This window comes from Sus scrofa, chromosome 7 (assembly GCF_000003025.6).
Source record: "Sus scrofa isolate TJ Tabasco breed Duroc chromosome 7, Sscrofa11.1, whole genome shotgun sequence".
Lineage (NCBI taxonomy): Eukaryota > Metazoa > Chordata > Mammalia > Artiodactyla > Suidae > Sus > Sus scrofa.
The window spans coordinates 38,718,457-38,746,392 of NC_010449.5; the positions used below are offsets into that span (position 1 = coordinate 38,718,457).

General features: G+C 51.4%; 1 long non-coding RNA gene across 1 annotated transcript in view; it reads left to right on the forward strand.

The window, feature by feature from the left end:
- Positions 1 to 27,912, forward strand: part of LOC106504420 — a 29,180-nt gene extending 1,268 nt beyond the window's left edge. The window contains exons 2-3 of the long non-coding RNA XR_001297869.2: positions 20,722 to 20,919; positions 21,542 to 27,912. This is a non-coding gene — a long non-coding RNA (uncharacterized LOC106504420). The remainder of the gene's footprint in view (positions 1 to 20,721; positions 20,920 to 21,541) is intronic.

The following is a 27,936-nucleotide window of genomic DNA, read 5'->3' on the forward strand; positions in this document are numbered from 1 at the left end:
GGGTATTAACTGTGAGCAGACGGTGGCCAGAGTCCCAGGGCCAGCCAAGTGGGAGGGAGATGGAGGCCTGCTTTAGCGGATTCTAGAGCTTTCCATAACTTGATTATAGGCTTCCTTAAGGCAGGGACCATCTCGTCACTTCTCTTAATTATCTGACAACCCCTCCGCAGGGCTGGGCGCATAGTAGGCATTCTGCCCAAGCTTGAACTTGAACACGCTTACATTATTTTTAAAGTGGTCTCATAATATGCGGTCCCCCCAAACTAAACTCACACCCATAATCCCAGCTATTTACATTTCTCTTTGTACCTTCCAGCGTCTTTATAGGTATACACTTACGTAAGGCTGACTTATGTAAACTCAGCCTGAGTCAAGCTTTTCCAGCAGCCTTGGCAAGAGAGAGTGCTGGCTGACAGAGTGGAAATGCGTGTCACGCTCTCTGCTCCTTCGCTCTGAAGTAACCCTTGTTCACGGGCAAAGAGAGCTGTGTGACACCCTCACTAGGCAGGTTTTCAGCTTCCCTCCACCCCCCCCCCGTGTTTACATTGGTGCCAAGCAGATACCTGCTTCGTTTATCTCCTGATCTGAAAGGATTCTGACTTATGTAAAAACCGACTTATGTAAGGTTTGCCAGAACGGAATACGAACGTGATGGGGATGGCGTGTGTGCAGCAACTGTTGGTTGACTTTTTTTTTTTTTTTTCTTTTCTTTTTAGGGCTGCACCTGTGGCATATGGAGGTTCCCAGGCCAGGGGATGACTCGGAGCTGCAGCTGCTGGCCTATGCCACAGCCACAGCAACGAGGGATCTGAGCCACGTCTGCGACCTACACCATAGCTCACGGCAATGCCAGATCCTTAACCCACTGAGCGAGGCCAGGGATGGAACCTGCATCCTCATGGATCCTAGATGGGTTGGTCAACCACTGAGGCACAAAGGGAACTCCCTGTTGGTTGACTTTGTGCGCAGAACACCAACCATCTTGAGCTGGAAAACCTGACTTGAACACTAAAAACTTCAAGACATCCTCACACTCCAAAGGGCAGTTGCTGTATGGTGGGTATCCATCATTTGAGAAAATCCGTGAAAACAACAATCTATGATGAAGTTAGGAACAATTTGAAATGAAATCAAGGATCATTCATCTCCAATAGTATCTACACAAGTTTGAAAGAACAATAGCAAATGTAGTCGGGAATCATATTCACTAAGTGAGCGGAGATGTTCATTGCAGTGTTATTATTTAAAGTGAAAGCATTAGGATCCATTGGGGGAGGTTGTCTGTCATCCGAGTATACCATGCGGCTATTTAACTGACCTGTGCAGAACTGTGGGGGCGGGGTGGCGTAGAGGTGAAAAATGGGAAGGGAAGACGTTACAACACAGCATCTTGCTTGTGAAAATTCAGTGGTTCTTGGGAGGAGGAGGGGGCACGGAGGAACTACCCTGAGGGTCTCAAATCTGTAGGTGCTGGAAATCCATTCTGAGAGCAGGGAAGTGAGTGTCTGGCCTTGAGTTCTGGGTGGGGATGGGGAGAGGAGGCAGGCACCTGGCCAGATCATGCAGACTCCCAAGCAAAGCAGAGGCTGCTTATCCTTAGCGAGGAGACTGGGTCTTTGGGTGCCACGAGAGAGCTGGGAAGTTCTTCCTTGTGCTGAGAGCCTTCTTGCTGTGGTTTCTGACGCATCCTTCCTTCGTTTCCATTTTACATAACTGCTCACTGTGCCCTGGGCAGCTGGGTCTAGAGATCTTCATTCCGTAGTTCCAGGGACCGTGTGTGTGTGTTTCCTAAACTCCAAATCTGGGCCTGAGGTCTGACAAGTCGCAGACGAGCTGTGGGGATTACGAAGCAGGAGATACTAAATAATCAGGGCCGTCCAGAAAGCCAGCGCCTGAGCGGGGAAGCAGGGGACCCACTCCCGCTCCCTTCCCCACTGTGGCCCCCTGCCTCCCGCTGAGGGAGTGGAGATCCGTTGGCCCAAGGCGTCCTGGGTCTTCGCAGCATCCTCCGCTTGGTGCTTCTCCGAGAGCAACGTGCTGAGAAAGCACTTGTGAGGATGGCGGGAGCGGGGGCAGGGGTCAGGGTGCTTTTTAATTTCTCGTTAGCCGTGACAGCTGTAGAGCTCGAGCAATTAAGGAGGAAGACTCCTCCAGGATGCCAGAGGGCCAGCCCCCCCCCATCCCTGCCCCAAGCTGTGCACATCTTCCTCCCTTCCTCCTTTGCCATTACACTCTGCAGCCCGCGTGGCCCCTTGCGCATGCGCGCACGCCCAGTGCAGCCTCCCCTCTCTGGGCCTAGAAAACTGCGCTACAACTATGGGGAGGCGAGGGTTGCAAAGGGGTCCTTTTCCCTGAGTTGCAGTAGCGGGTACAGGTCAGGCGGAGTAGGGAGAGTCGGATGGTTCTCAAAGATGCCTTCTCCATCCTTCACTCCTGGGGTGGGTTGGACTTGCGGAAAGGGGGTCCCCTCTCTTTGGATGTGGTAATGAGGTTGGGGGCATGAAAATGACCAAGGCGGTAGTAGCCTTTCCTGCACTTCTTGACTAAGCGTCCACTCCCCAACTCAACTTGACCTTTGGGGGTGCAGGAGAAGGGTGTCAGGTGGAGAGGGTGGGAGAAGTTCTGCTTTTATTCTGTTAAGATCTCCAGGACATTAAGAGACATCTCACAAATTTCCTCTTCAGCTTCTTCCTTCCAGCAGCCTAGTCAGGATCCTGCCCATTTCCTGGATTCCTGTTCTGTTCCCAACTGTGGGAGGGAGGGGGGTATGCCTGTTCACTGCTATTCTTTTATTAACATCAGTCCTGCTGCACCAGCGGGCGTGTGTTTTTGGATGCAGGAGCAAAGCTCTATATCCCAGTCCAAACATCTCACTCCACCCACCAGCTGATACTTGAAACCCCACCGTTAACACTTGCTTCCTTTAAGGGTATCTCCTTGTTAAACCACATACGCCCTTGGGAAGGGAACCCCTTTATTGTGAACAAAAGATCTGACAGCTGACCTAGATAAAGGAGTAAGCCGGGTGGGATTCCCAGGGGCGAGGAGGGGTTGGGGGTAGTAGGTTTATAGAAAAGAGTAGACAAGCTTCACAGCTTTCCCCTGCTTCTGATTAAGTCTTTAGAGCGTGGGAGAATGACAGCCCAGGCTGGTTTTCTCTGACCTAGAAGAAAAGGAAGCCTCCAAATTCTCATGGTCATGACCATTATCATCAAGAGCCCTATACAGTGAGTTCCCGTTGTGGCTCAGCAGTTAACGAATCTGGCTAGTATCCATGAGGACATGGGTTCAATCCCTAGCCTCACTCAGTGGGTTAAGGATCTGGTGTTGCTATGCGCTGCAGTGTAGGTTGCAGACGCGGCTTGGATCTGGCATTGCTGTGGCTGAGGTGTAGGCTGGCAGCTACAGCTCTGATTCAACTCCTAGCTTGGGAACTTCCATATGCCACTTGCAACCTGAAAAAAAGAAAAAACAACCAAAAAACAAAAAACAACTTATACAGACATGAAACACTAATGATGCTACCAAGATGCTCGACACACGGCCCTTGCCCTCAAGATGCTCACGGCCTGGTGTGAGGCACCCAGCTCACCTGAGTGGCTGATGAGGAGCCTGATGGAGGTCTTAGAGAAAGGGCTTACATGTGCCCAGTGTTATCTTAGGGGGATTAGCCAGGTGGAGGTGACCAAGGACGACCTGAGATAGGAAGAGGGGATGTGAGGCTCTTTGGGAACCCTTGCCCTCATGCAGGTGGGAGCTGAAAAGGCCTCAGTTGGGCTGACAGTGATGGGAACATGAAGGCTGAGACTTTTCGTTTTCCCTTTTTTTTTTTTTTTGGTGTGTTTTTGCTATTTCTTGGGCCATTCCCGCGGCAGATGGAGGTTCTCAGGCCAGGGGTTGAATCGGAGCTGCAGCCACCGGCCTACGCCAGAGCCAGAGCAATGTGGGATCTGAGCCGGGTCTGCAACCTACACCACAGCTCACGGCAACGCCGGATCGTTAACCCACTGAGCAAGGGCAGGGACCGAACCCGCAACCTCATGGTTCCTAGTTGGATTTGTTAACCACTGCGCCACGACGGGAACTCTGAGACTTTTCGTGTTTGAAAACGAACCTCCAGGACTCTGACTATGGGGAGGATTGGGGTGCAGGCACTGAGTGTGAGTCATATGAGTGAGTAGTCCTTTAAAGTGGTCAGTAGAAGAGGCTGATCAGTAGTAGAAGAGTGTGAGTCATATCAGTAGTCCTGCAAAGTGGTCAGTTGAAGATAGCTTGCCTTTGATCAAAACATTTTACCCATTTGTGGAATAGTTCCTGGGTGTCCACGTGACACCTGGCCTAGTCTTGTGGAGGGACATGTAGACTGTTGGGTTTAGGTCTTCAGGAAGCTTACTGTCTAACTGGGGTGACATTAAAGTAAAACTCACGAAAAAGGTCATATGTAACTATGTCTTCCCATCGTACTGCTCTATATTAAATGAACACTAGTTAACACCACTGAGCAGCAGCCCTTTATTTGCTCACAGTTCTGTAAATCAGAAGGCTTGGCATGGTTGGCTGGGTTTTCTGCTTAGAGTATCACAAGGTTTAAATCAAGGTGTTGGCTGGATTAAGTTTTGTGGGTGTTTTCTTTTTCTTTTTCTTTTTGGCTTTTTAGGGCCACTCTTCTGGCATATGGAAGTTCCCAGGCTAGGGGTTGAATTGGAGCTGTAGCCACCGGCCTACACCACAGCCACAGCAATGCCAGATCCGAGCTGCATCTGCCACCTACACCACAGCTCATGGCAATGCCGGATCCTTAACCCACTGAATTAAGGCCAGAGATCGAACCCGTGTCTTCATGGATACTAGTCAGGGTCGTTACTGCTGAGCTGCGATGGGAACTCTGGATTGAGTTTTTATCTGGAGACTCTTGGGGAAAAAATCCACTTCCAAGATCATTCTTATTGTTGGCAGAATTTGGTTCTTTGCGACTGTAGGTAGCATTGCGTTTCCATTTCTTTGCTGGCTGTCAGCCAGGGCTGCTTGCTGCTCCTAAAGCTGCCTGCATTCCTTGCCGCACGGCCACCTCCATATGGAAGCCAGCAATGGGATGTCAGGACCTCAATGCCTGACTTTCTCTTCTTTGACCAGCCAAAGAAAACTCTGCTTGTTTTTTTTTCTAATTTTTTTATGGTGGTAAAATAAACGTAACATAAAAATTTCCACCATAACCATTTAAGTGTACATCTTGGCTGTGTGAAATACATTCGTAATGTTGTGCAAACATCATCATTTCCAGAACTCTTTCATCTGACCAAACTGAAAGTATATACCCATTAAACAATAATTTTCCATCTTTCCCTCCTCTTGGTCCCCAGCCACCACCATTCTACTTTTTTTTTTTTTTTTTGTCTTTTTGCCTTTTCTTGGGCCACTCGCGTGGCATATGGAGGTTCCCAGGCTAGGGGTCAAATCGGAGCTGTAGCTGCCGGCCTACACCACAGCCACAGGAACGGGGGATCCAGGCCTCGCCTGCGACCTACACCACAGCTCACGGCAACGCCAAATCCTTAACCCACTGAGCAAGGCCAGGGATCGAACTCGCAACCTCATGGTTCCTAGTCCGATCCGCCACGACGGGAACTCCCCCATTCTACTTTTTGTCCTGATGATTTTGACTACTCTAAGTACGTCATATAAGTGGAATCATACCATAACCATACCGTCTTTTTGTGACTGGCTTATTTCACTTAGCATAGCATCCTCAAGGGGAATCCATACTGCAGCATATTAAAGAATGTTGATGTGCCCGATGATCGTGCATTGTAGGTATGCACCGTATTTTGCTTAGTCATTTTTCTATCAAAGGACACTTGGGTTGCTTCCATGTCTTAGCTGTTGTGGATAATGCTGTTATGAGCATAGATGTACAAGGATCTCTTTGAGACCCTGCTTTCAGTTCTTTTGGGTGTATGCCCAGACGTAGAATTGCTGGATCATATAATAATTCTCTTTTTAATTTTTTGAGGACTCTTCATACTGCGTTCCACAGTGGCTGGATCATTTTACATTCCCACCCACAGTGCACAAGGGTTCTAGTTCCTCTATATCTTTGCTGACACTTATTCTGTTCCCTCCCTCCCTGTCTCTTTTTGTAGTAATTATCTTCATGGTCGTATCGTGGTATCTCGCTGTAGTTCTGATTTATGTTTCCTTAAGCATTACTGATGTTGGACATCTTTTCTTATGCTTATGGGCCGTTTGTATATTTTTGGAGAAAGGTCTCTTCAAGCCTTTTGCCCATTTTTGAACTGGGTTGTTTGTTTTTCTTTGTTGAGAAAACTCTGCTTTTAAAAGGTTCATGTGACGAGGTCAGGCCCGTTGGGGCCATCTCTCATTTCTCGAGTCAACTGTGCCATATAGCATAACCTAATCACAGGGGTGAAAGCTGTCATGGTCACAGTCCTGGGAGTGCACAGAGCGGGTACACAGTGAGAGGGGGATCCTGGGAGGCCATCCAGGATTCTCCCTCCCAACTCAGATTTAAATGTGAAGTTTCTACAGCGGCCTATTAGACTTTACATGTTCCGACCCCTAACTTCCTCTCTCCTCAGCCATGCAGACATTCTTACTTTTCTTCAAAAAGACAAGTATGAGGAGTTCCCTGGTGGCTTAGTGGTTAAGGTCTGGGTGTTGTCACTGCTGTGGCTTGGGTTACCGCTGTGGCTCAGGTTCAATCCTTGGCCCAAGAACATTTGCATGCTGTGGTCTCAGCCAAAAAAAGAAAGAAAAAAAAAAAGAGAGAGAGAGAGAGAGAAAGAGAGAGAATAAAAGTGATGACTTCAGGAATTCCCATTGTGGCTTAGCGGGTTAAGAACCCAGTTAGGGGAGTTCCCATTGTGGCTCAATGGAAACGAACCTGACTAGTATCCATGAGGATGTGGGTTCAATCCCTGGCCCTGTTCATTGCATTAAGGATCTGGTGTTGCCGTGAGCTGTGGTGTTGGCCGGCAACTGTAGCTCTGATTCGACCCCTAGCCTAGGAACTTCCATATGCTGCAGGTGTGGCCCTGAAAAGAAAAAAAAAATAAGGGATGACTTCACCATAGATTATACAGATATTAAAAGTAAAGGATACATGTAGTAAAAGAATGTTACAATCAATTTTACTCTAATAATTTCCGTAACTTAGATGAAATAAACAAATTCCTTGAAAGACACAAACTACAGGAAGTTTACTTAAGAAGAAATAGAGAACTTGGAGTGGAGTTCCCCTGTGATGCAGTGGGTTAAGGAGCCGGCATTGTCACTGCAGTGGCGTGGGCCACTGCTGTGGTGAAGTTTTGGTTCTGACCTGGGAACTTCCCCATGCCATGGCATGGTCCCCAACCCCCAAGAAAAGAAAAAGAAAAAGAAAAAGAACTATATAAGCTGAAGAGACCTAGACCAATTTTTATATGTGTGTTTGGTATTTTTTTTTCTTAAATAAATTTTATTGAAATAGAGTTGACATACAAAGTTGTGTTAGTTTCAGGTGTACAGCAAAGTTAATCAGTTATACATGTACATATATTCGTTCCTTTCAGATTCTTCTCCCATGTAGGTTATTACACAGTATTGAAACTGGATTTAGAAGCCTCCAAACCCAGATGGCTTTACTGATGAACTTTGCTAAACATTTAAGGAAGAAATAATATCAATTCTAGGAAATTATTAATTCTAGAAAATCACAAAGGAGGAAGAACTTCTCATTACTCTAATACCAAAATTACAAAGATATTATAGGAATGAAAAACTATAAACCAATATCCCTCATGAGCACTGATGCAAAAATTCCCAACAAATTTTTGTAAATCAAATCTAACTCTATTTTTATCTCTATGGTAACACATCATGACCAAGTGGAAATTATCCTAGGAATGAAGGTTGGTAACATTAAAAAAAAAAAAAATCAGGAGTTCCCATCGTGGCTCAGCAGAAATGAATCTGACTAGAGGATGCAGGTTCAATCCCTGGCCTCGCTCAGTGGGTTAAGGATCCAGTGTTGCTCTGAGCTGTGGTGTAGTTTGCAGACGTGGCTCGGATCTGATGTTGCTGTGGCTGTGGCATAGGCTGGGCGCTACAGCTCTGATTCAACCCCTGGCTTTGGAACCTCCATGTGCCATGAGTGTGGCTCTAAAAAAAAAAAAAAAAAAAAAAATCAGTGTAATTCATTATACCATCTAATTAAAAATGAAAAAAATGATCATCTTAATAGATGTATACAAAGCATTTGACAGGATTCAATAGCCATTCCCGATAAAAGAATTTTAGCAAACCACGCATGGAAAGGAACTTCCACAACCTGATAAAGCACCTCTACCAAAAAACCTATGAAGGTGCTAAGATCAGGAATGAGACGAGGGCGTCTACTCTTACTGTTTCTAGTCAACATTGTACCAGAAGTTCTAACAGTGCAATAAATAAGGCAAGACACATAAATACAAGGCCTTCATATGGGAAAGGAAGAAGTAAAATTGTTTTAATTTGCTGACAACGTAATCATCCAGGTAGACCATCTGATGGAATATACGAAGAAGCTGCTAGAACTAATAAATGGATTTAGTAAGGTTGTAAGATCCAAGAGAGATATACAAAAATCAATTGTATCCCTATGTTTTAGTAATGAACCACTGGAAATTGAAATTGAAAACGGTACCTTAAAAAATGGTCCCACTGCACTGTATCTCAGAAGTTCTTCGGTTCTTTCTTAGCCGATGTCACTGATGATGGCTTTCCCTTAGTTTCTGTTTCTCCAGCTGTTTGGATGTTCTCCTGTTATTTGGTTATTAGTGCCCACACTTCTCCTCTAATTCTGTTGTAGGTGAATATTTTCCCATCCTTTTGTTGTTTTCCCTCCATTTTATGAACGTTTCCTCAGCTTTATTTTCCAAAGCTCTACGGAGTTTTTCATTTCTGCTCTGGCATGTTTGATCTTTCAAGATCTTTCTCTCTCTCTGGTGTTCTCTTTTTAGCAAATACTATTCTATTTTTGTTTCCTTTTTGCAACACTTTCCTTATCAGGATCAGGGTATAATGATAATATTTTTAAGCTTTCTTCCTGCTGCATAGTCTCGGCTTCCTCCAAGTCACGTTTTGCTTTGTTTGGGGCTGTCTCTTGTATTAGAAGCTTTCCTCAGATGGCTCAGAAGCTGTTGTTTTTTGCTAATTTTTAAATGTGGGGGTCTGAAAAGCTAGTTGGAAGCCATGTGTGTGTGTGTTTTGTTATCTGTGAGCCTCACTCTAGGGTGATGTGGCAGGGAGTTTTCTTCCTTTTTTCCTTTCTTCTTTTCTTTCTTTTTTTTGCTTTTTAGGGCCACACATGCAGGATATGGAGGTTCCCAGGCTAGGGGTCAAATCTGAGCTGCAGCTGAGGTCTTTGCCACAGCCACAGCAACGCAGGATCTGAGCCCAAGTCTGTGACCTACACCACAGCTCACGGCATTGCCACATCCTTTACCCTTAACTTGCTGATTGAGGTCAGGGATCGAACCCACATCCTCATGAATACTAGGCGGATTTGTTACCGCTGAGCCGCAACAGGAACTCCGGGGCAGGGACATTTCATTCTGAAGCCTCTGACGTTAGTATCTTTGGGTCTTTTCTTCCTTTTGGGTTGTCAAGATTCCAAAGAACTGCACACTCCAGTTTCCAGCCTGGAGGAAAGAGGCCAGTGTTGTGGGATTCCAGTGGGTGAGAGGACCCAGGTCTCAGCATCCACTATGTGAATATTTTCAATGAGATACTCCTGCCTTCACTGTCCTGGGGTTTCCTTGTCAGAGACCCTTTGTTTCCCCCTCACCAGGGAGGAGACTTTGCCTGGCTGTATGGGACAGGGGGAGAATCTGAGGATCTGACTGCTTTTTAAAACACATTCTCCAGGAGTTCCCGTCGTGGTGCAGTGGTTAACAAATGTGACTAGGAACCATGAGGTTGCAAGTTCGATTCCTGGCTTTGCTCAGTGGGTTAAGGATCTGGCGTTGCCATGACCTGTGGTGTAGGTCGCAGACGAAGCTCGGATCCCGCATTGCTGAGGCTCTGGCGTAGGCAGGCAGCTACAGCTCCGATTAGACCCCTAGCCTGGGAACCTCCATATGTCACGGGAGCGGCCCCAGAAAAAGACAAACAAAACAAAACAAAAAACCCCTACAAAACCCATTTTCTCCAGTCTTCTTTATTTACTCGACCCCCTCCACCCTTACTTCCAGAGGGAACAAGTGCCAATTCCTGAGCCTTTGGGGGATTTTAGGGTATAGATTAGGTGGTAATGGCTTTCACCATTAGGTTCTTTCCTGTTTTTTCCATCTGCTTTCTAGCTTCCAAAATTGTGAGGCTGTGATACACAACACACCTGTTCTCCCTGGCCTTGTGGGTATATACCTTAAGAAAAACAGTCAAAATGAAAGAAAAATGTAGAAAGCCTTTAACTTTGCTTTAACGGCATTTCAGGAAAGAGTGAAAGGGGCTGCCGGTGTTCAGGCTGCTGTCTTTCCCCAAAGTCTCTTAACCTGTGATTCGAGGCTTTTAGGATGACCGGTTCTACTAAATCATAGACCAGGTCTGCTCTACCCGGGAGCTAATGAATTTATTCCAAGAGGGCAGAGGTGGTGTCAGTCCGGTTTACGATGGCATTTCGTCCCCCTGTGCAGGGACTGGTATGTGAGAAAATGTCAAGAAATATTTACTAAATTTATGAATGACAATAGAACAAATGAACTGCCTTCAGAATCTTTGTTATGATAAAAATGTTCCTATGTCCTTGGGGACAGAATAGAATGTGGAAATAGCCAAAAGTTATTTAATGCCAAGATGTGTGACCCAGGAGAGGGAACAAACTGAGCAGGTAATAACAACACTTTTTTTTTTTTTTTGTCTGAAACAAGGTGTGGCACCAAATTATGAGACCGATTTCCTTGTTTGGTGTACAAGGGAGTCTGAGGTCAATTCACAGAAAGAAAGAGTCCAGAAGTGTTTTAAGCAAACTTGGTTTTCTTGGCCGAGGTTGTAAAGGTCTGGTTTTTGGATACGTAGGATTTTTGCTGCAGGGAGTCTGGAATCACACAGTATATGATTTGGAGCAAGTTGTGTAGGTTGCAGAAGGTTTTGCCTTCCATTTCGGGGCGGTGGGGGGGGGAATGAATTGGATGCGTTCCTACTACTTCTTAGTGATGGAGTTCAATGTTGATACTAAGTCTCTGGAGGACCGAGATGTGACTGGTGGGGCAGGACGGAGCGTAAGGCCAATTTCCCAGGAAATGCATTCTGGTAGGCAGGTGGGAAGAGGCTCTGGGAGAAACCGCTTCCCTGCAGCCGAAATGGAATCAGCATCTGGGCACATCTTCCCAGCTTAAAATGACACCACCACGGCCTCAAGTATTTATAAGGCACTCACAATGTGCCAAGCCCTGTGCACTCGTCAGTCACCTCCTGACATCCTTGTGACAGCTCTGTGGAATCGATAGTTTATATCCCCATTTTCCAGGAAAGGAAACAGAGTCACAGGGAGAGGAATGTAGTGTAGATATTCCAAATCTATTTAGAGCTAGAACTATGAAAGGAAGATGGCAAGGGAGTTCCCATTGTGGCCAGTATCCATGAGGTTGCAGGTTCGATCCCTGGCCTTGCTCAGTGGGTTAAGGATCCAGCGTTGCAGTGAGCGTCAGTGTAGGTCGCAGACTTGGCTTGGATCCTGTGTTGCTGTGGTTGTAGTGTAGGACAGCAGCTGTGGTTCTGATTCAGCCATTAGGCTAGGAAATTCCACATGCTACACATGGGGCCCTAAAAAGCAAAAAGAAAAAAAAAAAAAAGAAAGAAAGAAAGAAAGAAAGAAAGAAAGAAAAATCAAGGTGGCAAAGGAGGACAGAGGCATGAGGGGGATGCATTTCCCGTGGCCAAATCTTACTTTAACAGTTGGGGATTGATGGGGGCATATTTTTTTTTTTTTTTTTTTTTTTTTTGGAAGGGGCAGGGGCCGCTCCTGCAGCATGTGGAAGTTCCCAGGCTAGGGGTTGAATTGGAGATGCAGCTGCTTGCCTACACCACAGCCACGGCAACATCAGATCTGAGCCTCATCTGCGACCTACAGTATAGCTCACGGCAACGCTGGATCCTTAACCCACTGATTGGGATTGAACCTGAGTCCTCATGGATACTAGCCGAGTTTGTTACTGCTGAGCCACAGCAGGAACTCTGATGGGGGTATATGTGAAAATCAGTCAGTGAGTGGTCTTCTGTGGTTGCTCCATGTCGTATTTGGTGACTGACCAATGTTGCCCATTTAATTATCAAAAAGCTGCTAAGTTGTTGATCTAAAAAGAGAGGGTAAATTAAGCTTCGCCTACAGACAGTTAAAATTAAACTAGGATAGACTCAAGCATTCTGGAGATTGAACTTTGATCAATACGGTAAGTGAGGGAGTTCCTGTTGTGGTACAGCAGAAACAAATCTGACTAGTATCCCTGAGGATTTGGGTTCGATCCCTGGCCTTGCTCAGTGGGTTAAGGATCTGGCGTTGCCATGAGCTATGGTGTAAGTCTCAGATGTGGCTTGGATCCAGTGTTGCTCTGGCTGCAGCTCCGATTTGACTGCTAGCCCAGGAACTTCCATACACCATGAGTGCAGTCCTCAAAAAAAGGGGAAAAAAAAATCTGGTAAATGATTTTTCTGATTCACTCTGGGATGAATAATTTTCAACTTCATTTGCCTATTTTTTTTCTAGAACCCTAGTGAGTAAGGCAAGGTACCTCTTTCTGCAGTGACTGAGGTCTCTGGCCTCATGACGACCCGTGTGTGATTGAGACCTATCAATGGACTCTGATTTGAAACCCTGAAAGCATTGGACTAAAGTTATTTATTTATTTTTTTGCATCGGGGCACATGGAAGTTCCTGGGCTAGGGGGTGAATCGGAGCTGCAACTACAGGCCTACACCACAGCCACAGCCACTCTCTGGATCCTTAAGCCGCTGAGTGAAGCCGGGGATTGAAACTGCATCCTCATGGATACTAGTCGGGTTCTTTCTTAACTGGCTGATCCATCACGGGAACTCCCTGGACTCAAGTTCTGATAGCACTTCGCTTTACTGTTAGAGCACCAAAAGGAATTTCTGGTTTTCAGCTCACTCTTTTGTTTAAACCAAAGTGGTGAAGCGGGCAGGTTTTGGAGCCAGACAGTTTAAATCCCAGGCTTTGTTGTTTATTGGTGGTATGACCTTGGGCAAGTTACTTAAACTCCGCAAACTGTAGTTTTACAATCATAACCTACGTCTCAGGGTTATCGTGGGGATTAATGAGATAAGGTAAGGCACACAGGAATGCAATCAGTGGCAGTACCGACTGTTATATCATCATCATTCGCACAGAGTCTGCACATGGTTACCTACGCCTGCAGGCCCGTATTAGTCCTTAGGCTGCCGTGGGGGTGGGACTCAGATCACCGAAAAACACAGTCCCTTCTGTGTAAGTATGCTTGGACAGAGATCTCTCACACACACATACACCCTCAAAAAGTCAAATGCATCGAATAGCAAATTGAGGCTGGTGTGAGTGCTGTAGCCAGCTCACGCTGCAGGAGTTTTGGGGAGGCCGCTGAGAAGTAATCCAGGAAGTCTTTTTTTTGTTTGTTTTGTCTTTTTCTGGGGCTGCACCCGAGGCACATGGGGGTTCCCAGGCTAGGGGTCCAATCGGAGCTGTAGCCTCCAGCCTAGGCCACAGCCACACAGGATCCGAGCTGCGTCTGTGACCTATACCACAGCTCATGGCAATGCTGGATCCTTAACCCACTGAGCGAGGCCAGGGATCGAACCGCAATCTCGTGGTTCCTAGTTGGATTCGTTAACCACCGAGCCACGATGGGAACTCCCAGGAAGTCTTTCTTTTTAGATTTATTTTTATTTTTTATATTTTTTTGCTTTTTAGGGCCCCACCCAAGGCATATGGAAATTCCCAGGCTAGGGGTTGAATCGGAGCTGCAGCTGCCGGCTTACACCACAGCCACAGCAATGCCAGATCCGAGCCATGTCTGTGACCTATGCCACAGTTCACGGCAATGCCAGATCCCTAACCCACTGAGCAAGGCCAGGGATCAAACTTGCATCCTCATGGATACTAGTTGTGTTTGTTACTGCTGGGTCACAATGGGAATTCCCTCTTAATTTTTTTTTTTTATTGAAGTATAGTTGATTTATAACGTTCTGTCAATTTCTGCTGTACAGCAATACACATATACATTCTACGTATATATATGTACATTCTTTTTCTCATATTATTTTCTATTGTGTTCTATGACAAGTGATTGGCTATAGTTCTCTGGGCTATACCAAACAGTCTTGTTTTAAGAGGTGCATCTCACAGCTAGTGAGGCACAGACCAGGAGAAAGAAAGGAGCCGTGTGTGTGTTTGTGGCTTTCAGAAGACCTGTCTGGCTGGGGTAGGATGTATGTGTAGGAAGGCGGTGGGAAATAGGCAGCAAAGGAAGCTGAGGCCACACACAATAACGATATTATTAATGATGGGAATAGCAATCACCATTAATTTAGCTTCTACTGTGTGCAAGCCAGGGGCTTATGCTACCTTCTTTCCATATGTTAGCTCATTTAATCCTCACCTCCACCCTATGGTGTAGGTATTATTGATACCGGTTTTTAAAGAAACTGAGGCTCAGAGAGGTTGGGTAACTTGCCCAAGGACACACAGCAAGAAATTGGAGATCCACAACATTTTTTTTTTTTTAATGGCTGCACCAGAGTTCCCGTTGTGGCGCAGTGGTTAACGAATCTGACTAGAAACCATGAGGTTTGCGGGTTCAATCCCTGACCTTGCTCAGTGGGTTAAGGATCCGGCGTTGCCGTGAGCTATAGTGTAGGTTGCAGACACAGCTCGGATCCCGCGTTGCTGTGGCTGTGGTGTAGGCCGGTGGCTACAGCTCCGATTCGACCCCTAGCCTGGGAATCTCCATGTGCCGTGGGATCGGCCCTAGAAAAGGAAAAAAAAAAAAGGCTGCACCTGCAGCATATGGAAGTTCCCAGGCTAGGGGCAGGCCTATGCCACAACCATGGCGTCACTGGATCTGAGCTGCATCTGAGTGACCTGTGGCAATGCCAGATCCTTAACCCACTGAGAGAGGACAGGGATTGAACCTGCATCCTCATGGATACCAGTTGGGTTCTTAACCTGCTGAGCCACAACAGGAACTCTGAGAACCATAATTTGGATGCACAAATACACTGACAGAGACAGCCACTGGGGCCTAGGCTCAAGCAGCTGACAGCTGTGTCCCTCCTCATTCTTTGCTTCCCTCTCCTCTTGCTAAAGTGGGGCCAGTTTTTTTCTTTGAAGGGTCCTGTGTGAAAAAGTGACCCTTCTACTCCTCCACCCCACCTCTGCCTCAAATACACCTGTGGCTTCAGTCCCCAGGACAGGCAGCACAGAGGGCAGTGCTGGGACTGAGATAAGGGGGCTGAGGTGGCAGGCTGCAGTATTATCGGAGGTGTCACTAAGAGGGCCAACCTTGCACTGGAGAGTGAGCACCTCCTTACCTTTTTTTTTTTTTTTTTTTTTTTGTCTTTTTAGGGCTGCACCCGTGGCATATGGTGGTTCCCAGGCTAGGGGTCTAATTGGAGCTACAGCTGCCAGCCTACACCACAGCTCACGGCAATGCTTGATCCTTAATCCACTGAGTGAGGCCGGGGATCGAACCTGTGTCCTCATGGATACTAGTTGGATTCGTTTCTGCTGCGCCACGATGGGAACTTCACCTCCTTAACTTTTGTGCCCTCACTGCCTCACACAAGTTCTGGTCCTATGTCAGGTGAGGAGCTTTGCAGTTCTGCTGGGTGGGCCAAGAAGCCCCTCATTATTCCCAGGTCAGGCAGAGATTCCCTGGGGCCCGGGGTGGGGTGGTGGGAGCGGCGGCTGAGCTCTCCTTTCGGCGCCCAGATGAACAGCAGAATAATCTCAGATTGGAGTCTGATCATCTTTCCACTGTTCCCGCCCACCATTCTTCAGCATCCCCCACAGCCCCTCTACAGCATGTCCCTGTATCCTCTGAGCAGCCCCCCTCCTAGGTCTGGCCCCCACTCTCCTGCCCCTAGACAGTGAGTCTGGCTGCACAGCCTCCGGTGTGTATCCCCCCGCACCAAGGGCAGGAGGTGGGGGCATTTGGTTGGTTCCAGGGGCCTGAGTGGAGAGCCACCAGGGTATGCCCCAGGGGCAGAGGAGTCCAGCGCTGCTCTCCCGCGCCCTCTAGAGGCTCGGGGTGGCACTGAGTGAGACACCCAGGAGGGGTCCTGATTGAGGCGGGGGGCCCTGGGTCTCCTAAGAATGTCTAGAATGTGTTCACTGTCAGACATCAGCTTCATCTAAAGCCCACTGCTGAAAGTGCCTGGCAAGGTTGGCTTGGGTAGCAAGGGGTTCAAGGTCACACATCTGAGTGTGGAGGGCCCTCCCTCCCGTGGGCACCCAGCCAGCCCAGCAGAACAGCCCCTCTCCACTTCTTGCCTCCCCCTTGGGCAGCTTCAAGGAGGCTGGAAGCTGCCGCTGCCAGCCCTAGGGGTGGGGGAGGGGTGTTTAAGGACCACTGTGGCCCTGTCCTCTGACAGTCAGGAATCCCAGAGGAGCTTTAGGTTGGGAGGGGCAGAGGGGTGTCTCCCCTGGTGGCTTTGCGAGGACAGACGTGGGAAAGTGATGGGAGAAATTTCCAACTCCTGGTTGGGTAGGCCAGACAGAGAGCGGGGAGGACAGGGGTGTGGAGAGAGCCTGGAAGGATGGGGGCAGAGTGGACAGAGGTGGGCAATCACTTCATACATCTTTCCAGGCTGGAAGCTTGGGAGCTGGGGACCTGGGCTCCCAGAAGGGATTGGGTGGCTGACCAGCTTCCTTGTAACACTCACGCGTGGCAGCTTGTCTGCTCACCCGGCCCCCATCCGGGGACCCCAGCCTGACTTCAAACTGTCCATTCTTAGGCTCAGGTAGTTGGGAAGCTTGCCCCATTCTCTTGCTCAGACTTCTTACCTGGTCCTCACTGCAGCAAAAAGGAAGGTGGAGAGAGGGAAAGAGGGACTTCCTGGGTGGGTTTTCAAGTCTCAGTTCCCTTAGGAGACCAGAGATTCCTGGCTTTGGTACAGAGGAGGAGGAATTATGGAATAACTCTCAGAACTGTCCCCCCACCCCCGCCCAAGCACCTGGCCAGGACTAGAGCAAGGATGGGTTTTCTCCTAGAGCCTTACCGGCTGCCCCCAGGGGAGCGGGAATGCTGGTACCCAGAGGGACAGCAGAACTGGCCTGAGCATTCCGCACTCTTGGGACAAAGAAGGCACCTAATCCTCAGTCCACCCTGTGGTCACCCCCAGCCTTACCCTCTCTAGGGCCTGGGCCCAGGCTGGGCAGGTGTCACTCTAATTCTCACGCAGTAGCTCTGGGCTCCCCCTGGCCAAGCTGAAGCCACAGCGGAGGTACAAGACCTCTGTTGACCTGGAGAGGGGCTGGGGATGCCCCCGGAGCAGGAAGCCCGAGGCTGAGGCTCCCTCTCTCTCCCTCCCGCTGGAGAAGGGTCTTTCTCTCCATTTCCCACAAACCCTTGCTTTGCCACTTGACAGCCTTGTCATTCCATTCCCTGGCTACCCGGCTCTCGGCCCCACCACACCCGAGACAAATTCCTTCCTCCACTTCAGCGCCCAGACCGGAGGCCTGGGCACCCCACCCACCGCCTCTGCCAAAGAGGGGCCCGGGGAACTAACACTCTGTCCTGCGCTCTCCTGCTTTCTTTCCCCTTCTCTCTCACTCCCTGACCTTTCAGGCCACGAACGGAAGTCTCTAGATGAAACAGTCTGCTGCTGCCATTCCATAAGTACTCCCAGAGAAGGTGAGGTTGAGAGGCCTCTATGTACCTAACTCACATCCTTCTTGCTGCAGTCCTGGCCGTTCTGGTTGATGGCCATGGGCAAACCCAGGACCCAGGCTGCCGGTCAGACATGGACCGATGAGTGTTCTCACCTCCGCCTCCGGCCCACCTAGACTCCTGCGATTCTTTCCTTTTCTTTTCTTTTTAGGGCTGCACCTGCAGCATATGGAAGTTCCCAGGATAGGAGTTGAATCGGAGCTGCAGCTGCCAGCCTACGCCACAGCCACAGCAATGCAGGATCCGAGCTGCGTCTGCGACCTTCACCACAGTTCACAGCAACACCAGATCCCTGACCCACTGGGTGGGGGCCAGGGATCGAACCCGAATCCTTATGGATACTAGTTGGATTCATTTCCACTGCAGCACAACGGGAACTCCTGACTCCTGTGACCCTCAGAGCCTCTCAGAGGTGGTGCTGGAGTGGAGCTCCCCAGGCCTCCCCCCATCTCTTCCAGTCCTCCAGGCCACAGGCCCACGTGTCCACAGCTCTCATCCTTACTGCTTCCTCCCCGGCCTGGGAGCTTTGGCAGGGCTCTAGAAATCAGGCTTTGCCTTCATTCTCTAGAGGAGACGTGGAGGTCAGAGGTGGGCAGGGCCTTGCTCCAGGTCACACAGCCAGGCAGTGACAGGTCCTGGTTTGGAACTCAGATGACATGACCTCCAACCACAGCCCCCGATGCGGGTCTCCGAGGCGCTTGCTCAGGAAGCGGCGGGGCTGCATGGCAGGGACTCAGGGACACTCGGAGGGGTCTTCAAGGTAGCTCCTGCGGCGGTGCTGGCAGAGGGTGCTCAGGGGACGCCCAGCCTCTCCGCAGCTCCCGTAGGAAGGGCGCCGTGACCCAGGGCAGCTTGCCTTGAACAGCTGGATTTCTGGGAACGCTCCTCTCTCCTCCATGGGGCCGTCATGGGCGGCGGTGGTGGTGATTGTGCGTTTGTGTGTGTGTATGTGTGCATGTGTGTTTGTGTGGTTTATTAGTCCCTGCCGCCTTCAGCCTGGAGATCTGTGGGGTGATGGCGAGGAAGAGATTGGCAGATGGGTGGCGGGGAGAAGGTTGTGCCATGGGGGGAGGAGCGGCTTGCCCAGGACGATGGGCAGGGGCTGGTGAAGGGCAGACTCACCTCGCCTACCTCTGTCCTCTTTAAAGCCTCAGGTCACACCAGGGGCTTGGCAGAGGGGCTTTGGCACCCCTCACTGTGCTCTCTCTACAGTGGCCACCCCAGCACCCCTGGCACCCCATAGGCAGGGGTGCATCCCATCTCCTCAGAAATGTCCCTTCTGCAGGTTCTCCTGTAGTCCCTAGAGGGCCAGTGGGAAGTGGGGAGATCTTTCCCCCTGGCTTGTCCCCCACTGTCCAGCCTGCCCGCCAACAGTGAGTGGGAAGAGGGGAGCGGTCACCTCCCAGGGGCTCTGAGAAGCTGAGGCTTCTGAGAGGCCAGCGGGATGCTTACTTAGCCAGCAGGTCTGGCTGGGAGGTCCCTTGGGACAATGGGAACTGGCAGAAAGGAGGGGGAGAGAAGGAGGTGAGGAGGGATGAGGTATCCAAGAAAAGAGACGAGAGGGAAATGAAGATGCTCTGATTACTCATAACTTGTGATCTGGACACGGGAATTCCAGCCCAGGGCTGGCACTCGCATCGCAGTACCTGCCATCTTCCAACAGTGGCTGGAACCCGTGAGCAGTGAGGTCCCTGTCATGCGGGGTGTAGGCTGCACTTATGCACAGAGAGTAGGGGGAGTCATGCCCTGGTCCCCCCAGGAGCAAGGAGGATATGGAGGCACACAGGCCAGGGCCCCAGACAGGCCTCATTCCTGGCTAGAAACTGTACATTCCAGCCGAGAGTTGAGAGTGGACTGGGACCGGGCGGGCTTGCAGCTGGTACAGCCCGGCACGGCCACCTGATTGGTAAATAGCTGCTGTTCCAGCCCCTGAGTTCCCCATATGCCTCTCTGGCCTTCCTAGTCCCGTCCTAGGTCCCGTGGGTCTCCCCTCAAGTCAGAAACAGAGGGGCTGGCGCATGATTCAGCATAGCCCCCAGCTCTGTGTAAACTGTGCCTGGGCTGCAATGGCTGTTAAATATTTTGGCCATCACCCTCAGCTGAGGGGCTGGTGCCCCAACCATGGAGCTGCCCAACACCAGGTCTTAGGATGTGGGGAAGCTGGTAGCAGGCACAGCAGCCTAGAGCATGCCCTGTTTCACTTTTTTTTTCTCTCTTTTTTGGCTGCCCCAGAGGCGTGTGGAGTTCCCAGGCCAGGGAACAGATCTGAGCCACAGTGGATACCTAAGCTGCAGCTGCGGCAACGCAGGATCCTTAACTGACCGTGCCAGGCCAGGGATCGAACCCAAGTCCCAGTGCTCCTAAGATACTGCCGATCCCGTTGCACCACAGCTGGAACTCCTGCTTCACTCTTCTTTTTTTTGGTCATTCTAGGGCCGCACCTGCAGCACATGGAGGTTCCCAGGCCAGGGATTGAATCAGCTACAGCTGCCGACCTATACCAGAGCCACAGCAATGCCACATCTGAGCCGCATCTGCAACCTGCACCACAGCTCAAGGCAACACTGTATCCTTAACCTACCGAGCGAGGCCAGGGATAGAACCTGCATCCTCATGGATACTAGTCAGGTTAGTTTCCCCTAAGCCACAGTGGGAACTCTTGCTTAACTTTTCTTGATCCTTCCAGCTGTGTTCTGGAAGGAGATGGGTCTGACTGAGTGGGCTGGCATGTGGGGAGATGTGGACATGGCCACTTTTCCAGGGGACCCCCTCGGGGCCTGGTTCACAGAAGCTGCACCCCCTGCAGAGCACTACGGAGAATGAGGGAGCACCGAGGCCCTCTACCTGGGAAGGAGGAGCACATAATGGAGCCTTGGGCCTGGAAGCTGATCCGCTCCTGATGGCAGGCACCTGGTGCCAGCACCCCACCCTGGCACTGCCTGGCTCCCCAGAGGACCAAAGCCTGATGTATCCCCAAGGTGCCTGGCTTGGTGCTGGGTCTTGAGTAAGTGCTTAAATGGCCCTTGGAGAGGTATCCTTGGCCCTGAGCTGTGAGTCAAGAGACCTGGATGGCTTTAGACAGCCCCATGGCCTCCTTCTGCTCATTCGGCAGTAAAGGGATTTTCAAGCTTCTTTAGCTGTGGCATCGTTTCTTCAAATGAAATCCCAAGGCTAACTCCAGTCAATGAAGCCAGTAAAACTGAGTGGGCTGTGTCTGTCTCCCCTCCTCCACTGCCCCCACCTCTAAGGACGCCCAAAACTCCCGGGAATCCGTCTGATGTTCTCCTGATGTGGATGCCCCTTGACTAACTGTCTGTTTCACTGATGATCTTGAGGACGTGAGGCCAGGCTGCTTCTGGAAGCCGAGGGGAGGCCCCCCCACTCTCCATGGCCTGCCCTGCTCTTCGGGGTCTGGGAAGGCAGGCAGGATGTTAGGGCCACTCCTCTCAGGGCTTTATCGTTATGAACCATCCCGGGGTGGGGGTGTGGGTCATGAGCCAGACTTCTGGCCCAGGCTCAGGGGGGTCACTGGGGGAGGAGAGAAGGGATCCTTCTAAGAGTTGGGGGCGGGGGGGCACTTTGAGTCCCTGCCTCTTTTTTTCTTTCTTTCTTTTTTTTTTTTTTAGGACTTCCCTGAAGGAATCTACATGGCAGCCAACTCAGCGACAACCTGGTGACACTGTTGCTCTGAAGAAAGGCTAAAGCAGGAACTAAGCCAACATAGCCCCTACCCCTAGTCATCTATGGCATGTGTTGTGTGATTTACTGCTCTTTCTCTCCTTCCTTCTTTCCTTCCTTCCTGCCTTCTTTCTCCAACCCTCCCCACCCTGGCTAGGGGGATAGGATAAACCCATTTCCCTATTCCTTTCTGTTTGACTTTAGCCAAAGGACAGTAGATTTGCATTCTCTGAGAGTTTGTTTCATGCAGGGGAGTAGGCATGGGAGACACGGAAGGGAATAACAGACTCTAGGCTTTGCTTATGCTCGCTGTGTCCATGTATCTCCCTACAGCCTGGGAGGTTATCACAGTGGCTCCCATTATACAGATGAGGAAACAGGCTCAGACAGACAAAGTGACTTGCCCAAGGTCCAAGGCTTGGACCTGTGAACGAAGATTGGGTGTAGCCTGTCTGGCTTTTTCCTCTGCGTGCTATGGGGGAGGAGGGTGGAACAGGGGAGCTGGTGGGGGCGTTTCATAGGGAGGGTTCACCAAGCCGGTGTCTTTTCGAAAAGGACAGAGGTCCTGGCCACCCAGGGAAGAGAGGAAGCAGTTTTCTACCTGCTGGGATTTGAGGGGTTCCTTGGAACCACTAACACTCAGGGTTTCATGCTGGATTTCTTTGAATTAAGGATCACGCTCCCTAGGAGCCTCTAAGAACACATAGACCCCTGGAAGATGGGATGCTGTGTATCTGTGGTCTCAGCTGAAGTGTTTGATGGAACAGTTACAGAGCCTTAAAGCTTAGGGAGTGTGACCTCACGCTCTCACCCAGGAGAAGCCTGAGGTCCAGAAGAGGGGGCTGACTTGGCCAAGGTCACACAGCAGGCAGCAGATTCGACTTTTCCTCCCAGTGCGGTTTCCAATCTCCCACGCCTGTGGCAGGCAGGCAGGAGGGCCCTGGGTACCTGATGCAGATAGGAGGGGGCAGAGCTGGAGAAAAGGTCTTTCTGCTTTGAGCTCTGTCCCAGCCGAGTGGCCCTGTGCTTGTCACAGGCTGGTGTCCTCTGCTCTCCTCCTCTGGCCTACCCCAGGCAAACAACAGCAGCACTCAGTGTTGAGCTGAACCTACCTCCGGTGTCTGCTTGTTTGTTGAAATACTCTGGCTGAGACATGCTGTCCCAGAGGGCGGGGACAGCAGTGCGGGGCTCACCCCCATGAGGGAGTGGCCTTGTCCCTGTGGGCTTTGGCTGGGGATGTTTCGGAAGAAGCCCTAATCCCCTGCTCTGCCTAGCCTCAAAGTTTTTGTCACCCTGGGGAGCCTGCGAGAACTGCATGCGCCAGCTGCGCCCTCCAGACGTCACTTCCCAGCCTGTTCCGTATTCCTGCTCGGCTCAGCCGCCTAGACTCCTGCTCTTCTGTCAAGACAAGTGTCACCTCCTCCAGGAAGACTTCCCTCACTCCCAGCAATCATGTGCCCATCTCTGTTTTCAGTTTACTCTTTGGTTCTCCTCCATATAGGAAGCCCCATGGGTTTATGGGCTGAGTTTCATATTTGCTTGTGGAATGAACGTTCTGTGCCACATCCTGCAGCAGGTACCTCCTGATGTCCATTCCAGCCACTCTGACTGCTCTACCGCAGTAACTTCCTGACACTTTGTGGCTCTCTCAGGGCCTTTTTCCCCTCTTACCTTCTTGGGTAGCTGTGAGCAGCTGTCTGCAACTCTCCAAGGCAGGTATTATCACTCCTGTTTTACAGACAAGGGGAACTGTGGGTCAGAGAGGCTGAGTAACTTGCCTAAGGTCACACAGTTAAGGAGTGGCAGTATCACTTGGGTCCACTGGGAACCAGAGTCCCTGCGCTTTTCACTGCCCTACTTAGGTGTCCCCGTATCGCCTATAATATCAGCACCGTGCCTGGTGCCTAGTAGACCTTGGGAAAGATCCATAAATTGGAATAAAGCTCAGCTCCCAGGCACAGCCCAGGGTGAGAGGGAAAATGCAGCTTTAGGACCTTAGCTGCCGCCTCTGCCACCACCTTTAAAGCAGAGGGACTCCCTTCAAGACTGAGTGGGGGTGTGAACAGGGGCAGCAAGGGGCAGAACGAGGTGGGCAGGTCAGACTTTGAGGGGGAGCAAAGACCGGGGTGTCAGGAAGGGGACATGCCTGGGGCTCTCAGGGAGAAGCAATCCAGGGGGACGGCCTGATGTTCCGTGATTCAGCAGAGGCCCATGGTGGCGGGGCAGAGATGCAGCTGATGAGGCCTGGGGGTGCTGTGGATGGGAGTGGTCCATAAGACAGTGACCCTACCCTGTCCCTTCTGTCCCCTCTCCTTCTTCCCTCCCTTTTTCCTGACTGTCTCCTCTTGGGGAGTTAACTTCTTGGGCTTCCTCTGCTCTGCTCTTGTACTCCAGTTGGCATCATTATCCATCATTACCCCCAATCAGACCTCCAGATCCAGATGGGAATATGATACTCGTGCTGGAAAAAGAGGGCCCTCTTCCTTGCTTGTGCTTCATTTCCCCATGGCTTTATTGCAAAGACCTAGTGAGAGAGAGAGAAAGTTTGACCCACAGCCAGACAGAGAATCGAGCAGAACCAACCCAATTCTCTCTCCTTCTCTTCAACAGCCTCTATCCCACAGCCCTCCCTGCGGATCCGCCCTGTGTCCTGCTAGGCGCCTGGGGCTTGGAGGATGGAAGGAGGGAGAAACTTTTCTTCCATCACAGAGAAACCACTTGGAGAAATGTTTAGACAACAGCAAACCTCAGCGACTCTCTCCTGCCTCCCTCTCCCTGCTCTGGAGGGGCCCTGCCTCTCCATCCATGGGCTTGGAGGGGACAGCCCCTGCCCGCAGAGAGAGACCGTCCCTGGGACATCAGAGGTGTTAGGACATCAGGAAAAAGTGCAACTAGTGTGCCTTGGGCCCCATCGCTGCTTCCTTTGTCTGAGGCCACTGCTGGCTCCTGGCCACCTTTCATGTTCCTCTTCACCCACCCCTGCCCCCTTCTCGACTCCCCCTCACCTGGAACACCTTTCCCTTCCTCTTTGGCTCCTTGAACTGCCTCAGAGCCATAGGAGAAGGCTGTGCTGGCCATGAGGTGGGGTCCTCCGAGGGAGGCTGAGGTTGCCCCCCACCATATGATCTCTGTCTTGGCTGCTCTCTGCTCCATATGCCCCCAGCCTGGCCATGTTCCTGGGTGACCTTGGGTCCCTCTGTGCCCTTGGGACTCTCTGCAGGGACAGTCTGCTCTGATATTCCCTGACCTGATGGGAGGGGCCTGCAGAGAGAGGGTTAGGAATTAAGCTCATTGGAGGAGATCAAATCCACGGGAAGAGAAGATGCTATAGAAACACCATGTGGTCTTAAGATTGTTGACTTGTGTTCCTTGGTCTGTGTATTTCTGGCCCCCAATTTTGAAGACTCAGGTGCGTGGACCTCTCGGTGTGATGATACCCCATGAGGCTGGGTCCATAACAAGGTAGTATTGTGAAAGCTGGTGACACCTCATTGGGGGATGGGATGGGATCCAGAGTCAACCCCCCTCCCAAGTCAGCAGCAGGCCGTGGCTCTGAAATGAAGGGTGGAGATGGGAGACTCCTCTTCAGGCGGGCGAAGGTGCTCAGAACCCCTCAGGCCAGGCTGCCATTCTGCTCCCTCATTTCCCTGGTTCCCTGAGCAGAGGCTACAGAAGTTGCTGGAACACACTTTGCTCAGGGTAAGGGAGAGCTCTATGGCTATTAAGTGGCGATTGATGGCCATCCTTCCTGGGAACCCCTGTGTCTTCCTCTCAACTTCAGGGTCCTTTCTCAAGACCTCCTCTTCAAGCCTCTCCAGGGGCTGAGGAAAGCTGGGATGAGAAGGGGTACAGAGGAGGGGGCCAGAGTGAGCCCAGGTGCTGAAGCCGGGCTCCTCTGTCTTGGGCTCAGCTGGCCTCGGTGCAGGAAGGAGGCCGGGGCTCCCTGCCAAGGTGCATGCGTCTTGTGCTCTGGGGGTGCTAGAGGTGGACCAGGTCCGACAGGGAGGGTGTTTAGGATCTTTGCTTCCATGTTCCACGCGGCAACTTGGAGCGTGGAGACTTGGTGCAGAGGCCTGCCTGAGAGGGGGCCCTGAGCCAGCAAATAAACATTTACTAACTGTAAAAAGACCTTGTCCCTGCTGCTGGGGAGCCTGCCAGGTGGTGGAGACGAGACTGGAGGCATGAATGATGGAGAGGGAAGGATGGGGTGGCGGCTGAGCCGGCCCCTCTGCTTGTAGGGGCTTCGGGACACCCCTCCTGTGAAACTGGGGTACTAAGGGGGTAAGCTAGTGCCCTGATCATGTGCTGAGACTGGCAGCTGGCTGAGCAACTCCTTGGATCCTTTTGGTCAACCTGGGGGCAGTGACTGGCTCCTGTTCTCAGCCTTGCTCCCATTCTCCGCCCAGGCCTTCACAGAGGCTCCATCAGCTCCAGGCCAGGGCCTGGCTAGATCTGGATGAATAATGAGACTGGTCGGTCCCTCTCTTCCCACAGGTATCAGCCCCCCCACCCCTACCCACTTTGTTCCCTGGGGGAGCCTGGGAGCTGCTGGGTCAAAGCCCAACCAGGAATTTTTCCAGGCTGGTTCCTGTATGTGAGGGAGAGTTGGGGGGCCTTTGAGGGGGGGCAGTTAGGGAAGACATGGGGAGTTGGGGGAGAGGCTTTGAAGGAAGGGAGAGGATCCAGGGGAAGGGAGGAGAGGCTGTCAGCTGTGAGAAGGAGGCAAGGGATCCTGGAAGTCTGGGGGCTGCTGAGGAGAACTCTCCAGTTCTGTTCAGAGGATGAGCTGTGAGCCTGGACTGGGGCTGATAGAAGCTTTGGCCCCCGGCCTGGTGGGAGCTCCGGGCAGCTGGCCTACAGACGTTCCTTAGTGCTGGTGAGTAGGTTTGAATCATCACTCAGGCCCTGGCCTCCATCCGCCCCCACCAGCCCCCTGGCCTCAGTTCCCTGGCAACATCTGGGGTGGGGGGGGGAGGCAGGAACAAGGGCCTCTGTCTGCCCAGCTGCCTCTCCCTTTGGGCTCTGCCAGACTCGGCAGTGCATACGTGGGCTCCAACAGGTCCTCTTCCCTCTGGGCCACTGACTAACCCCAGAGCCACACAGCTTCCCGCTCTCTGCCCCCCAAACTTGGTGCCAAATACTTCTACCCAGGGGAATCTCCCCAAACACTTCCCAAAGGACTCCACTCACTCCAGCCCATTGGCTGCAACTCACTCTGATGTCAGCAGGCCAGATGAAGGCTCCAGATGGGCACCCTGTCCAAGATGGATACATCGTGCCCCCTGTGCCCAGCTCCGGGCTCTGTGCACATGTGGCCATTATAGTCCCAAACATGCCACTGTTTGAGAGATCAGAAACGGGGCGTCAGGGGTAATGTCCCTTTACCCTCTTCTGAGGCCTCTTGAGCCAGAGCTGGGGTGTGCAGACGGTAGTCACTAGGGGGCGCTCAGCCACCACAGGGAAGCTGGGTGAACTTGGCGAGCGGCGTCTGCGTGAGAGTGAAGACGCGTGTGTCTGGGTGTGTGTGGGTAGGACTCTGAGAGCGCTGGAGGTGGGAGGCCAGAGATCGCCCCAGGATTCCAACAGATCTGTACGTCTCTCTCTTCACCTGTCCCTGTCCAACTTCCCCAAACCCCTATTCTCTCCAATATTCCCAGCGTAAAGGGAATGGCTCTCGAGCCCTGGCCGCACATAACCTCACTTTTCTGTACCCTCCCCCCAAATACCGCGCGGTCGTGTGCCTCTCCGGGCAAAGGGAGGCGGATAGGTCATGTTGAGGCTGTGACCCTTGGTGGGGGTCGAGCTTCCCTTCGCTGGGGTGAAATGGGGGCCCAGGCTTCGTTCGGTATCCCTAGGGAAAGGCAGCGCCAGGGGTCGGAGCCGCGCGCGGAGGGGACGGACTCCAGGGTTGAGGCTGGGCCTGTCCCCGCCCCTGGGCGTGTCGGGGGCGTGCCGGGGCGGGGCCAGGCCTTCTTTTTAGTCAGCTTCTAGCGGTGAAGAGCGCAGAGGCTTGGGGCAGCCGGGCTGCTGGGAGGCCGCGGCACTGGGGGCGAGAGGAGCCGGCGGCAGCGGCGCTCGGTCGAGAGACGCATCCGCAAGGCGGACGAGCCGGCGGGGTCACCAGCTTGGGGGTCTCCGCGCTGGAATTTGATATTCATTTATCCAGGGCTCACCCTCCTCCTTTTTTTCGGAGACATTTTTGGAAAACCGTATTCTTTTCCGTTTTAATTTATTTTTGCTTTCCATTCCCCGCTAAATCGGGCCGATCGTTTGGGGAGATTGCTCCTTTACTCCCCCAAATCACTTCGGATTTTGGAAACCAGCAAAGAGAAGAAAGAGGTAG